The sequence below is a fragment of the Cygnus olor genome, chromosome 4 (assembly GCF_009769625.2).
Source record: "Cygnus olor isolate bCygOlo1 chromosome 4, bCygOlo1.pri.v2, whole genome shotgun sequence".
Lineage (NCBI taxonomy): Eukaryota > Metazoa > Chordata > Aves > Anseriformes > Anatidae > Cygnus > Cygnus olor.
In genome coordinates, this window is record NC_049172.1 from 28,625,393 (window position 1) to 28,638,378 (window position 12,986).

At 38.4% G+C, this 12,986-nt stretch overlaps 1 long non-coding RNA gene across 1 annotated transcript in view; it reads left to right on the forward strand.

Annotated features, from left to right (window-relative positions):
• LOC121069140 overlaps positions 1 to 9,228 on the forward strand; it is a 25,825-nt gene extending 16,597 nt beyond the window's left edge. Inside the window, exons 2-4 of the long non-coding RNA XR_005819290.1 lie at positions 499 to 543; positions 3,690 to 3,794; positions 6,474 to 9,228. This is a non-coding gene — a long non-coding RNA (uncharacterized LOC121069140). The remainder of the gene's footprint in view (positions 1 to 498; positions 544 to 3,689; positions 3,795 to 6,473) is intronic.
• Positions 9,229 to 12,986: the final 3,758 nt, after the last annotated feature.

Sequence of the window (12,986 nt, forward strand, 5' to 3'; positions counted from 1 at the left end):
ATTTAACCACCTCATTCTCCTGTTGTCCTTCAGAAACCCTGAAGTACTTCATCATGTTGGGCATTGTTTTCTTGGCTTTACTGAGAATGAATCAGACACAGGAGTCTTAGATCAAGTATTCACACAGTCAGTTAATATATATTCAGAATAAAATTCAAAGCTCCTGAAAATGAGAAGCATTTATTGTGAAATCTGATTGAAAGGAACCTGTGCGTTGTAAGGTCTCCCAAACATGAAGTTTGTCATGAAACACATTAACTGTACAACTGTAGGTGTTTTTTCACAAAAACAACCACAACTAGCAGTTTGACAGCACACTGTTCTTTGTCTACTTAGGTATAATTGTATAAACTATTCAACTGACATGAATTACTTGGTGTTATTATGAAATGTGTGGGAAAATGTAGATGCAAATAGATGAATTTGAATTTCTCACTTATCTTTTTCCTGATAGATAAAGACTGTCACTTTGGCTGATTTCCTTCCTTTGGTTTACAGGCAGCTATTCCTCTGGAGCAACCTTCTGGAAAAAATTTCACTTTTGTAAGTGAAGAAGCAAAACAGATCAATTAGTCAGACTGGAAGTTTGGTGCCGCAAAAATGAGAAGAAAAAGCAGTTCATCTCCTCCTGATTTTCTTTTAAATGTATTTTTCTTTAATTTCCCAGAGGAAATTGGAAGGATATCAAAAAGACATGTGCCATACTGCAGTCTCAATTAGTTTATAGTGAAACAGTGCCAGAGCAGGGAGATACAGCTTTACTGCATGGCATCACGTGGAATTAAGGAGCTAAATTAACCTCTAATGCTCTTAAAAAATAATAATAATAAAAAATTACAGCACAATAGAATTTGAGTGTGTTCAGAAGAACATTCCTTTGCTTACTTATGCTTCAGTGTTATGCCCTGCTGTATGCATTTAGAAGTTAATCTCCTTTCCTTTTCAGCTGCTGGCCACCAGTTCATCTCAGCAGGTTTTTTTTCTTTACATCTACTATCTGCTGGGTAATTGCAACAAATGGCTTCATAAGGTAACTGCTGGTGTGAGGCAGAATAAGAAGAGAAATTCAGATAGTGAATAAATTTCACATCCCTTCAGATGCTGGACACTCTGCATTTGTCCAGCATGGGATAGGACCTGAATGGATTTTCTCATGGCATGCTGTGCCTGTACATGGTAATCCTGTCCATGGAGAGAAGCTCTCCCTTTCGGTCATTCAAGCTAACGTAAAATTTTCCCACAGGACAACAACTGTATTCCTAGAGGATGTTCACATGGTAATGTCTTGCTGCACTTTCAGATAAACTTTTGGGGCCAGTTTAGGGCCAGTTCTCTTCAATGTTTTTATAAATGATCTGGATACAGGACTCAAATGCATACTAAGTAAATTTGCAGATGACACTAATTTAGGAGGAGCTGTCAACTCCCTCAAGGGTAGAGAGGCCTTCCAGAGAAATCTTGACAAATCAGAGGGCTGGGCAATTACCGAATGCATGAAATTAAACAATTTGAAATTCTGCATCTGGGATGGAGCAATCTAATGTACAGGTTGGGGGATGAGAGGCTGGAGAGCAGCCTAGTGGAAAGTGGTCTGGGGGTTTTGGTCAATGGCAAGCTAAATATGAGCCAGCAGTGTGACCTGGCAGCCAGGAGGGCCAACTGTACCCTGGGGTGCATCAAGCTCAGCACTGCTAGCTGGTTGAGAGAAGGGATTGTCCTGCTCTGCTCTGAGTTGGTCCAGCCTCACGTCGAGCACTGTGTGCAGGTTTGGGCATCACAGTATAAGAAGGACATAAAACTATTAAAGAGTGTCCAAAGGAAGGCTATAAAGATGGCGAAGGGTCTAGAGGAGAAGATGTAGGAGGAGTGGCTGAGGTCCCTTGGTTTGTTCAGCCCAGGGCAGAGCAGACTGAGGGGAGGCCTCATGGCGGCCTTCAGCTCCCTCAGGAGGGGAGCGGAGGGGCAGGCGCTGACCTCTGCTCTCTGGGGACAGTGACAGGACCCGAGGGAACGGCATGGAGCTGGGACAGGGGAGGGTCAGGCTGGGTGTTAGGGAAAGGTTCTGCACAGAGAGCCTGACAGAGTTCAAGAAGCATTTGGACAATGTTCTCAGACATATGGTCTGATTTTTGTGTGGTCCTGTGTGGAGCCAAGAGTAGGGCTCAATGATCCTTGTGGGTCCCTTCCAACTCGGGATATTCTGTAGTTCTGTTCTATGATAAAGGCAGGGCCAGGCAGGTGGCCTAATCGCCAGTACCCAGTGGGAGCTCCTGCAGGCTCCTCTGTTACAAGGAGTTAGCTGAGTTCATCCTGTGGCCAAGGGTTTCATGCAGCACACCACAACCTGAAGTCTATGCTGGCCTGTGCTTGGTGAGGCTGCTGGATGGACTACCTCTGTTTATCTAGTCTTTACTACAGTAGTCTTTACTACAGAGGTCTCTTGCTCAGGACCAGCACAGTGGTGGAACGCAGAACTTTTCCTGACACTCCATTGTGGGTACATGTGTTAGGTGGTCCATCCACTGATGGCTCACCACTGGAGTCAGAGCAAATATTTATTAGCATTGGGCTGGAGATACTTCTTAAGTGAACAGAGAGTACAGAGAAGAGGTATCAGAATTTATTTTACTGCTACCAAGAAATTTTGGACAATACTGCAGAACTATTAACCACAGATTCTTTACAAATAGGTTTATTTTTCAGATGCTCCACTCGACCTTATTTTTACCTGTAGTCTGCTGCTCCTAACTTACCACCTGCTAAATATAAATTTGTGTTTATCCCATGACTAGTCAATACAGAAGACACATGATTAAGTGTGGAGGTTGTTACTGCGTGTTGTACACATGTAGGCAGAATGACTTCTCGATTTGGTGATTTTTCTGTGGCTGCTCTTTTTGAAATGTCACAACATCCCAGCAAAAAGCCTGCAGAGAGGCCTTCTCTGTGGTTTGTTCACAGGCGCATAGTGATAGCTGGATTTCACCTATATTACAGGAGGAACTATGCATACACTGAGGGGAATATTTTATAGGTAATGGACACGGAGACTTCTTAGGAAACAGTGATACCATCTCACTTTGCAGGCAGGCTGTTGGAAGGAGATCAGTGCAGACAGGATTTTTGTTTTTGTGAAGAGTACCCTTTATAAACACCAGGCTAATGCTTGACTTGAAAGAAAAGGAGGTTGCCTCATTTTATTTTATTTTTTAACTTTTGGTGGGGGGAGCAAGAGGGGGAGGTTGTTCAGCTTTTGTTTTGTCTGTTGAAGTCCTGTGGGGACAACTTATCAGTTGATTTCAGTAGTTCCTGCTGGTAGTAAAATCTGCATAAAGCCGTTGCAGGTGTTTTGGTTCAAACAGAGAGAAGATGTACAATTATCTTCTTATAGGGTATTTTCCATAATGTTTCACATAATTTCATGCAGGCTTTATAATTGCCTAGTAATTTATTGGTTTTGCATTTTTTGCTGTTTAAATCTTATAGTACAAAAATATTATTTGGGAAAGGTTTGGTTTTACCATCCTTGTCAGATAAGTGTTCCTTTTCAGAAAAAATCTGCTCTTAAATGTGACAATTTCTATCAGAGGATTTGGTTTCCTTTTTATAAAAGTCTGAGAAAAAAAAGAGTGGTTTTATACTTGATGGGTATTTGCCACTTTCACTGTAATATTGTTTCTTTTTTCCAGTTCATCTGCCACTTCAAATAATAATCCATTTATCAAGAGATAATGCCATCCACTATTGCAACAGCAGAACTAAAGAAGTGCTTCCTAAGAATCCAGCAAGAGAAGGTACTTTAAAAGCAATGTTTTAATGAATGCTATGAGCAGAGAATTACCTTTCAGGATGAAATTTTCAGGAACTAATAACTACAGGCTTTAAGGAACTTTAGAATTTGGCAAAAGTTCTTCTCACAGTGGGTATAGTGGAAACCTACAACTCCAAAATAAAGCAGAGTTTTAAAATGAATGCTAGTGTAAGTAGCAAGGTGAGAGGGGGGTAGCAAGGCCCTATGCAATCTGAATACTCATGGAAGTAAAAGAAAGAGAGAGTGGGCTGAGTCACAATTAGCACTACAACATGCTAATGAGTGCAAGGAGCTAGGAGAGCTGTATTGTTTCTCTGTGTCCCTAAGGAAAAACCAACATGATAACTTTTTAAAGTAAAAGGCGTTTTCACGCCCAATGTGACTTGCCTCAGTTTGGTCCTCATGCTCTGCTGAGCAATTTAGTGAGCTACCCAGAAGCTTTGCCAGCTGGGTGGGTGCATTTTAGTCAGGGGAGTGGGAAGGCACTCTCTGAAACTACTTGATGATTCTCACTGGGGTACTATAATTGGAAGAGCTGATGTGAAACACTTGTCCTTTAAGAAATGGGAGTATTGATATGAAAAAAAATGTTACCTGCTGCATGAGGCTTACTCTTTGGGAAACAGTTTTCTTTTTGTTTGTGCTATTGTTCTTCTGTAATGACACAATTTTTATAGGAAAATTGAGCTGTCTTTTCTCATTCACAGTTGATTGCTGCTGCGTGAACTTTCACAAATAGGTTTTTACCTGGATCTTTGATAAGGTGTTTTTTTTTTTTTCCCCTATCTACTGTTATGTAGCTGTAAGGTATTTATGATTTTTTTAGCAGTAGTGACAGATCTAGAACTAGACAGATCTAAAACTATCCAAGGGACCTCTTCATATTACTGCTGTTTGAAAGTCAGTGGATCACAGTGCCTAACTACTACTAAAACAGAATTAGTGGACAGCAGACTTCAAATGCTTGATGTTTACCTATTGACAATACCTCAGTTTAATTCAGAACTGCCTATATGATAAACACAAAAATCTTTTACTAAAAGTTCTTTTAGACAATTGTGTTGAAATCAAATTATACTGTTTTACAAGATAAAGAAACTGTTAATGATGTACCCTTCCTTGCAAACACGTGTACCCCATGTTACTCTAGAACTGCAATTATTTTAGTTCTAGTGTGTTTAGTTTAAATCACTGGCTAAACTTGCTAAGCAGGTATCATGAGCAGCATAGCTGTTTGTTTATGGCAGTGTCCTCAATTGTTTAGAGAATCTGAACTGCTAAAAGCATGGGGAATTCATTTATACTAACTGAATTACAATTAAAGATTTTAATGGTGATTTAAAAGTTTTTCTTTTGATCATTTGTCGTTAGCTTTCTGTAAGCATTATATTAAAAAGAACTAGCAATGTTATTTTTTTTAAAGATTCATTGGTTTAAAACTTCAACTTTTGGGATGGAAATTTATAGGCATTTCTAGATGGATCTGACCAGCAGCTGGTGTGGCTCAGGGCCTTGCCAGTGGCAACCTGAGACTATTCCATTCCAAAATCTGTTTTTTTAAACTAATTTACACATGGTCTCATGATGAAGTTATTTTATCACTTAGCAGGTGTAGGAAGGTGTTGTTGTATCATTGCTGATTATGCTGTTGTTAATCATGTAAACTTTGACACGACTTTGGCCTTTGCAATACCTTTGACAACAAATTTATGGATTAGTTATGTCTTGTGTTAATAATGTCCTTTTACAATCTGCCGTTTTAGTTCATCTGAGAGCCCATTTCTTCAGTAGCCATTCAAAAGGATTAATAGGGATTTCTATTACTTTTTCATTAAAGCCATCTTCTTATGAAGTTCACCAACGTATGTTTTTGCAAGTAATGTGTTTATCAGCTGGAGATCATCTGATTCTTTGAATATATTCTGTTCTACTCTATGTAAGTACAGGTGATCAGAATGATTCATGCAGCTGTAGATGAAAGCATACCGTTAATTTAAAGGACTGCATGGCACTTTCTTGATTGTATTTGCCACACCTTAACTGATTAAGAATAATCAAAATGACACTCCTCAGCAGTCACTAGCTTATTGAAGTAGAGTAGCTAAGGATTAGAGTCAGATTATTTTTTTTTTTTTTTTTTTTTTTTTTTTTTTTTTTTAACCTGCCATTTAGACAAGCTGGTGCTTCCACTGATTTGCCCCAAAGAATAAATCTTTTACCAGATGCTCCTGGGGAAGCCCTTCCACTCTGCTTCTATGCCTAGGCTGTCCCAGGGCACTGCTTGGATATGGCAGGATTTCCAGGCCACTCATCCCCTGCCTGGTGAATAGGTGAATATCTGTGTGGGTGTCGCCTTGTCAGTACCTATCTCAAACAAACAAATCTGTAAAGCAGCTTCATCTTAAATACTGCAATATTTCCAGGAGAATGCTGATTTTAGCTGTGCAAAATTTACACAGGCATGACTGTATTTTGAAGGTTGTATTTATTGGCAGTTTTTCAAGAGGTAGTTTTCTTGACTTTCTGTTTTACTTTGTAAGGTGATATTTGAAAAATTGAACTTTTTTTTTCTTAACTTAAAAAGGTATTAATAAATAAAAAGTACGAGTACATTCGTAGGGGAAATAATATTAAAAGCTCCAAACACTATCTTTTTTCACAGCTGGGGAACATCCATATCTGGTCCACAAGCAGCAGCTGCAGGGCGATAAATTGCATTCACCAGCAGAGGTCTCCCGCAGCCTGCTGCTGTTACTGAAGCTGGCAGCTTGGAGCTCCGAAGGCATAGCTAGGGAAAAATTCATGCAAGATCTGTAAATCAGGCCATGTTCTCTTATGTGCTATGCTTAGCATAAATGGAAAACTTAAAAAAAAAAAAAAAAAAAAAAAAAAAAAAAAAAAAAAAGGAAACATTAAGAATGCTGTTGCAACTTGGCTCGATTTTTTCCTGTTAAATATTGCTGAACAACATTTGAATAGTATTATAGAAATCATCTTTGTAAACAGCATGACCACCAACATGCAGAGTAACACTACAGTGCTTGACTTTGTGAAGGAAATTCCTGAGACTTATGATGTACTTTCATTTCGGGGTGCTTATTATGCTTTAATCATTGTTAAGGGAGTATAGGAACACAAACAGAAATTCACAGTTCAGATAAGAAACAGGATTTTTTGCATACTGTTTAACCCTTTTTGCTCGCTCTCATGTATCATAAAGATAAACTTATGTTAGGATACAAACAGAATCAGCTAGGCTATACCATCTCTTATTACACCTCTAATTCCTTTAAAATAAATAATCTTTTTTTTTTTTATGAATGCTATTGCACAAATCGTGTAACAGATGCTGTATTCATTTCTGCTTTAAACAAATGAAAGCAAGGGCATTTGTGTTTCTAATGATGATTAAATGAACTTTGCCTTTTAGTTCTTGTTTATCATTGTAAATTACAGGTTTAGTTCTGCTTGCTGTCTGCTGTGAGCATTATCCTGTGAACTTCACGCATGGAAAGTAGAAATCAGTTTATTGCAGTGCATGCAGTCAGTAATATAAGCAAAGGAAATAAGCCATAATTAATTTATGGTTTGATCTTTAAACAAAAGCTTTTTCTACCCTGTTTTTTGTTGTTGTTGATAATAAAATTCTTAATATAGTCATGTCTTTCATAGACATTCATAATTCAAGGGACAAGTCAGAAGTTCTAGTTCAGCAAAAACAGTTGCTAAACTATGGAAAAACACGTTTACTTTTCATGCATTTGATCAAGTGTCTTTTAAATATGCTACAGTGTTCCCATAGCTTGTAAGGGGTAGCTTGATTTAATTCCTTTCATTTTGACAGATGTGCTGCCTTTTTTCTAGTTTGACTCTCATTTATTATTTTCTGTATTAGTAATTCGACAAAATCTTTTATCGGGACCAGACCTATTGTGTTATCATAGTATTGTTATGTAATATGCCAACAAAAATGGAGGGAATACTTTTATAGCAAAGAGTAGTTTGGTGTTGGAGCTGTATTGCAACGTGAAGTTGCTTGGGTCAGAGGACATAGCAAACTCTACCTTGAATAGTTAAAATGGATTTACCATAATAGAAGAAAATCAGCAAAACTGCATACCCAACTTTCTACATTTTTTGGACTTAGTATTAGTAAGGCCATAGGGTCCTGGGTGTATTGGATTAATGAGCTAGTCCTGCACTAGTAGATTTCTTCTCTGGGATGTGATTCGCATTTCCCTTCCAAAAAGTCTCACACAGATGACTTCTACAGCTTCCTAGGACATCTCCGGTTTTCAGCTGAAGAGGGAAAACAAGTACCGGAGGGTTCACAGTTTTCACTGCTTTTCCAGCCATCTCCTCTCTTCTGTGAAAGGAGTAGCACTTAAGGGCCCCTGCTGACTGCAGGTGTGATGATGTGCAAGGGGAAGGTGTGAGTTCCGTGCCCAGAGAGCTCATGGGAACTAACAATTTGTGTGACAAATGGCCTCAGAGCAGGTTTCCTACATAATGGACTCCCACAAAACCAGTAGAGATCAACTGCATCCTGAATGGTCTTCACTCACCAAATGATCTTACAAAGTGGTCTCAAGTAGAGTATATTGCACTTCAGTTCTGCAGTAGGAATAGATCTCTGAACTTTGCCTGTCATGATTTGCAGTGAGGACCAGATGAGGCTGTGCTATCTGAAATGTACTTTAACACCTAATGATATTAATTGAGAGAATGTATCATCAAGGCTTGAAACAATTACCTGTATGGGATGTGTGTTGGAACTGACCAAGTCTTAAAAAAATATGTAATTGTTTCTCCTGTATTGGGTCCCAGTAGTTACATAAAAATGAGTTTAATTTTCCTGAAGCGAACAGCTTGCACTTTTCACAGTTGTGCTAACACCACAAAAAAAAAACAAAATCAGCAGAAAGTAAAGGTTTAGATTGCATGCTGATCTCTTGTGCAGCTTTTTTAATCCTCAGGCCAAGAGGCCAAAATCCTTGTGAATACTAAATGAATCCTAATTTGGTGGAGGTTGTCATAAAGCCAGGGGAATTACTAGCGGTTAAAACAGTAACACTATCATCTCATTTACAGGTAAATCTGGATATAAACTACCAAGGTTACTTGTTGCAGGGATGTTTTTATTATCTCCTTGCCTAGCTAATTTTTCTTTCCATACCAAAAGAAATGCAGATATATAGGTAAAACTAAAATTATAATTATGGTCTGTTTTGGTCTGTCATCAAATAAGGTTTGTGTCTTTTTGGTTCCTAGAGAGTCTGAAGAGATAATTATAAAACTGTTTGTCCATCACCAAGTTACTCCTCTGATTAAATTTTGCACCAGAAGTGGCCTTAAAAATCCTTTTGTACATTGCTTTGTTCGCAGGGATAGGAATAAATGTTTTCTGCTTGAAAGTGTCCAGCTATTGTGGCTTTCAAGTAATATAGACATGATCATTCTCCTGCGAAGACAAAGCAAACATTTGTTTAACTGGATGTATGAGCAGAGCCAGCCGACTTCAGTCTTGAATGTCAAATCACCATTCTGCTAATTTCCCAGAGGATTATTTTTAAGCCCCATTATTAAATGGATCATCTTAAGAATGTGACTACAAGGGCAAAATGAAGTGTTCATACTTGTTCAAAAGAACCGAATTTGAATTGTGACAATGTTATCTCTTCACACACACCCCCCCCTGTACTTCCTAATATTAGTATGTAACGAAAAAAATCATAACTTTCAAATAGTTTGGAATATTTTCTCTTCAAAAGCAAAGATGATTAATAAGATTCTTGTTTATATTTACATCAGTGATGCTAGTTGTACTACTAATGCACATCTCAGCTGTTTGGAAAGCACTGTGAACACATCTTCCTTTCTGTAGCAGTATTATTTCTGGGGGAGGTAATATTTTTTACAAAGTTTGTGTCAAAATCACTGCCTATTTCTTCCAAGAACATACTGTATTAGGCTATTCTTAGTATATATCATGCAACAAAGCTTAGTGATGAGGCCAGATCATGGTAACCTCTGGAGTACAGCAGATGTTGCTATTTTCTCTGAGCTTTCAGAGTTTTAAAATCAGGTGGTGTGGTAATACTTACTGATGTGGATAACATCGAACCACAGTATGATGACACAAATTGTGTCTTAATAGCACAGAATGGTGCTTTATGAGTGATCACAGGTAAAATATCCTTATCAAATGGTTGGAAAGAAAATGCTTCTGCTTTAAAGAAACGTTTTGAGAGGAGTAAGGACGTGTACACATACTCATTATTCAGCTCTTACTTTTGATTTAGAAGTATATAAAAATATATTAAATGGAAGAACAAGAAATCTGATCTCAGATCAGATGTAAACCATTATTCCAAAATTTGCCTAATACTCCTTATCAAGGTTATCCATGAGAATCATGTTTTTAAACAACTATTTTGGTCATGTGGGGGAAAAAGCAGAGGTTTGCTTTGGATCAGAATCCTGTCACAGTACTAAGGCAGTTTTCAAGCTTAAAAGTTCTTGACTTCCAGACCAATTAATATATTTTGTGACTAGGAGTTTTTATTATAAATTGTATAGGCATAATATGGCTTTCACCAAAATCAAGGGGTGAATTCCTGGACCCAGCAGCATTGATGATGGATGTCTTTCTGGAGTCTGTGATGTTAACAGATACTTATTCTGTATGCTGCACAGACAGATATTGGGACTACTGTGAGGAAACCACTCTTCTTTTTTGTTGTTGTTTTGTTTTTGCTTTTCCCGAAGTGCAATGATAGATGATTGACTCCTATGGACTACAGAAGGGCTTTGTTATCCATTAATAATCTTTAGGTAGCATTAATTATAATAAACACTAGGGCTGAGGGAAGTTTTCCATGCCACCTCTCCTGTATTTCTCAGAAGGAGATCTGGTGCCTGCCTCAGCATGACTGGTAGCAGAGACTTTTCTTCCAGACTGTGCTCCTCTTCTTGGTTCTCTCACACCTTCATGCCAGCGACTTATTTATTTTTAATTCCTCAAGTGTTCGTAGTGCTGAGAAAGAAACATCTTGTGATGAGAGTTTCCAGGCCCCAGGAGCAGGGCTGCATGCCCACAAAGGCTGTAGCCCCCAGGGAATACAGCCGCAATGTGGTTTTGCTCTCCTGCTTGTTCCTCACTGCTTGCTCTCCAGTGGTCACCACTGTGCCCAGGGTTGGTGCTCTTAACTGCCAGACCAAGAGCAGGAATTTGGCACTGCCTGCTGTGATTACAGCTCATGCAGATGTATGGGAGGCGTACATTTGTCTCTGCCACTGTTTCCATGGCACTGTGGAGGACCACAGAGGCTCGTCTCTTCCCCACAACCTAAATAAATACACTCATGGCATGCTTAGCACTGCTGGCTTGGGAATGACCTGGCCAAGGGGCACATCCTAATGGTCTCCTGTTTCCTCATCACTGACACAGGGGCAAAGGACAGCCATTAACAACGTTTACTCTTTGACATTTGCAAAAGGTCAGCTGTGTCAATGATATTGTTTTGTAGAACTGAAAAAAAAATTCCTCGTGTGTCAAGCCATAAGAGTTTTAGCATCCATCATGTGTAATCATCAGCTGTCTCTGAGGGTTCCTCCCCCTCTTTTTTTTTTTTTTTTTTAGTAGGGAAGGATCCCTGTATTGTTACATGCCTTCGTTATTCTAAGTCCAATAGATAGATGGCTCTGCAACTGGCATTTCCTGACTGCATTTAATGGATGCTAACGTACAAACTTCTACTGTCACCATTATTTAGATTTTTGGTTACAGAAGTAACAGTAGTTAAACTTAGTAGTAACTCTGTAGTAGTTTAACTGGCTTAAAGCCCAAGGATTACACGTGCTATCTGAAGATCCATTTTAATGTGCTTTGTTTTCTAGCAGTTGTACATATCTGTATATGTACCTGTCTATCTACGTATCAGAATGATACAATGCCATTAGATGGCATTTATGATGAGATGCAACTTTCCAAAATATTTTGACGTACGTGAGGGAGACATCATGCTGCTAGTCACTGTTGGACGTGAAGCATGTAGGAGCTACAGCTCAACTTGATTGGGGCCACTCAACAAATGTGGGGCTGGGGGATCCTGGTGTTCTGAATTTTTTTCTTTGTCTTTAGATTCCAGACTGGAAAAGCATTAAATGGATGGTTTGGTTGTTTCTCTCCCACTCATAGAAGTTACTCTTTTGGTTACTACCTTCTGCATGATTTCACTTGCTCCTGCTACTCTCTGCTTCCTAAGTACTCCTTGCTGGGACTGAGGTATTCTGGCTGCTGAAGAAAGATGGAGAAGTTATTTTATTTTTAACTAACATTTCAGAGGAAAGATGGTGACATTTTGGAGGTGTGCAAATATAATGATGATGATTGTTCTGTAAATAAGAAGAAAACGCACATTCTCCCACCACTGATCATCTTAAGAAAGAGAAGATGGATTTTTAAATGGCACAGGACTGAAGAAGTTCATTAGCTGTCTTGATTTAATTCCCTATCGCCAAACTACAATTTGTTGTTCTTTGATCAGTATAAATAGTAGGGAGCATAGTTATTAACTCCATCAAAGAAAAAAATGGACAGTGCTCTCAATAAAATCACCAGTGTGCAGCCTAATCTTTGTGAGCCTCAGAAACTAGACAAAGGACTTATTCATGTGCTAGCATGTTTCTGTGTGTCATGCACAGTAGAAGTTGAATTTGATCTGAAAAGATTCATTACTGAATAAACCGCTATTTTGTATTTCAATAACAGTTCTACATGTAGGAGGTAGAAATTGCTGAAATTGTAAAAGTATATAAAGAAAGGAAGAAATAGAATATAAACAGCATGTAGGAAGGAAGGTTAACAGTAAATAAATAAAGCTGGAAGAAATATTTGAAACTCAAATAATGTGACTGCCTTCCTATTCTTTTACACTGTTTGGTTACATCACGTGGTAAAAATAAGGTTAAACAATATATTGCAATGACATGAAAATGTGTAGATGTAAAGTGGCCATAAATTGCTGTAACTTAAACGTTCTTGTTTTTTGGGTGAGGATTTAGTTTCTTTTTTTTCCTAAGTTTATCCACCAAGACTAGCCATAAATATCTTCAAATTAAACTATTTAAAACTTTTTAAAAGCTATTTTAAAATATATTGTTCCAATATCCC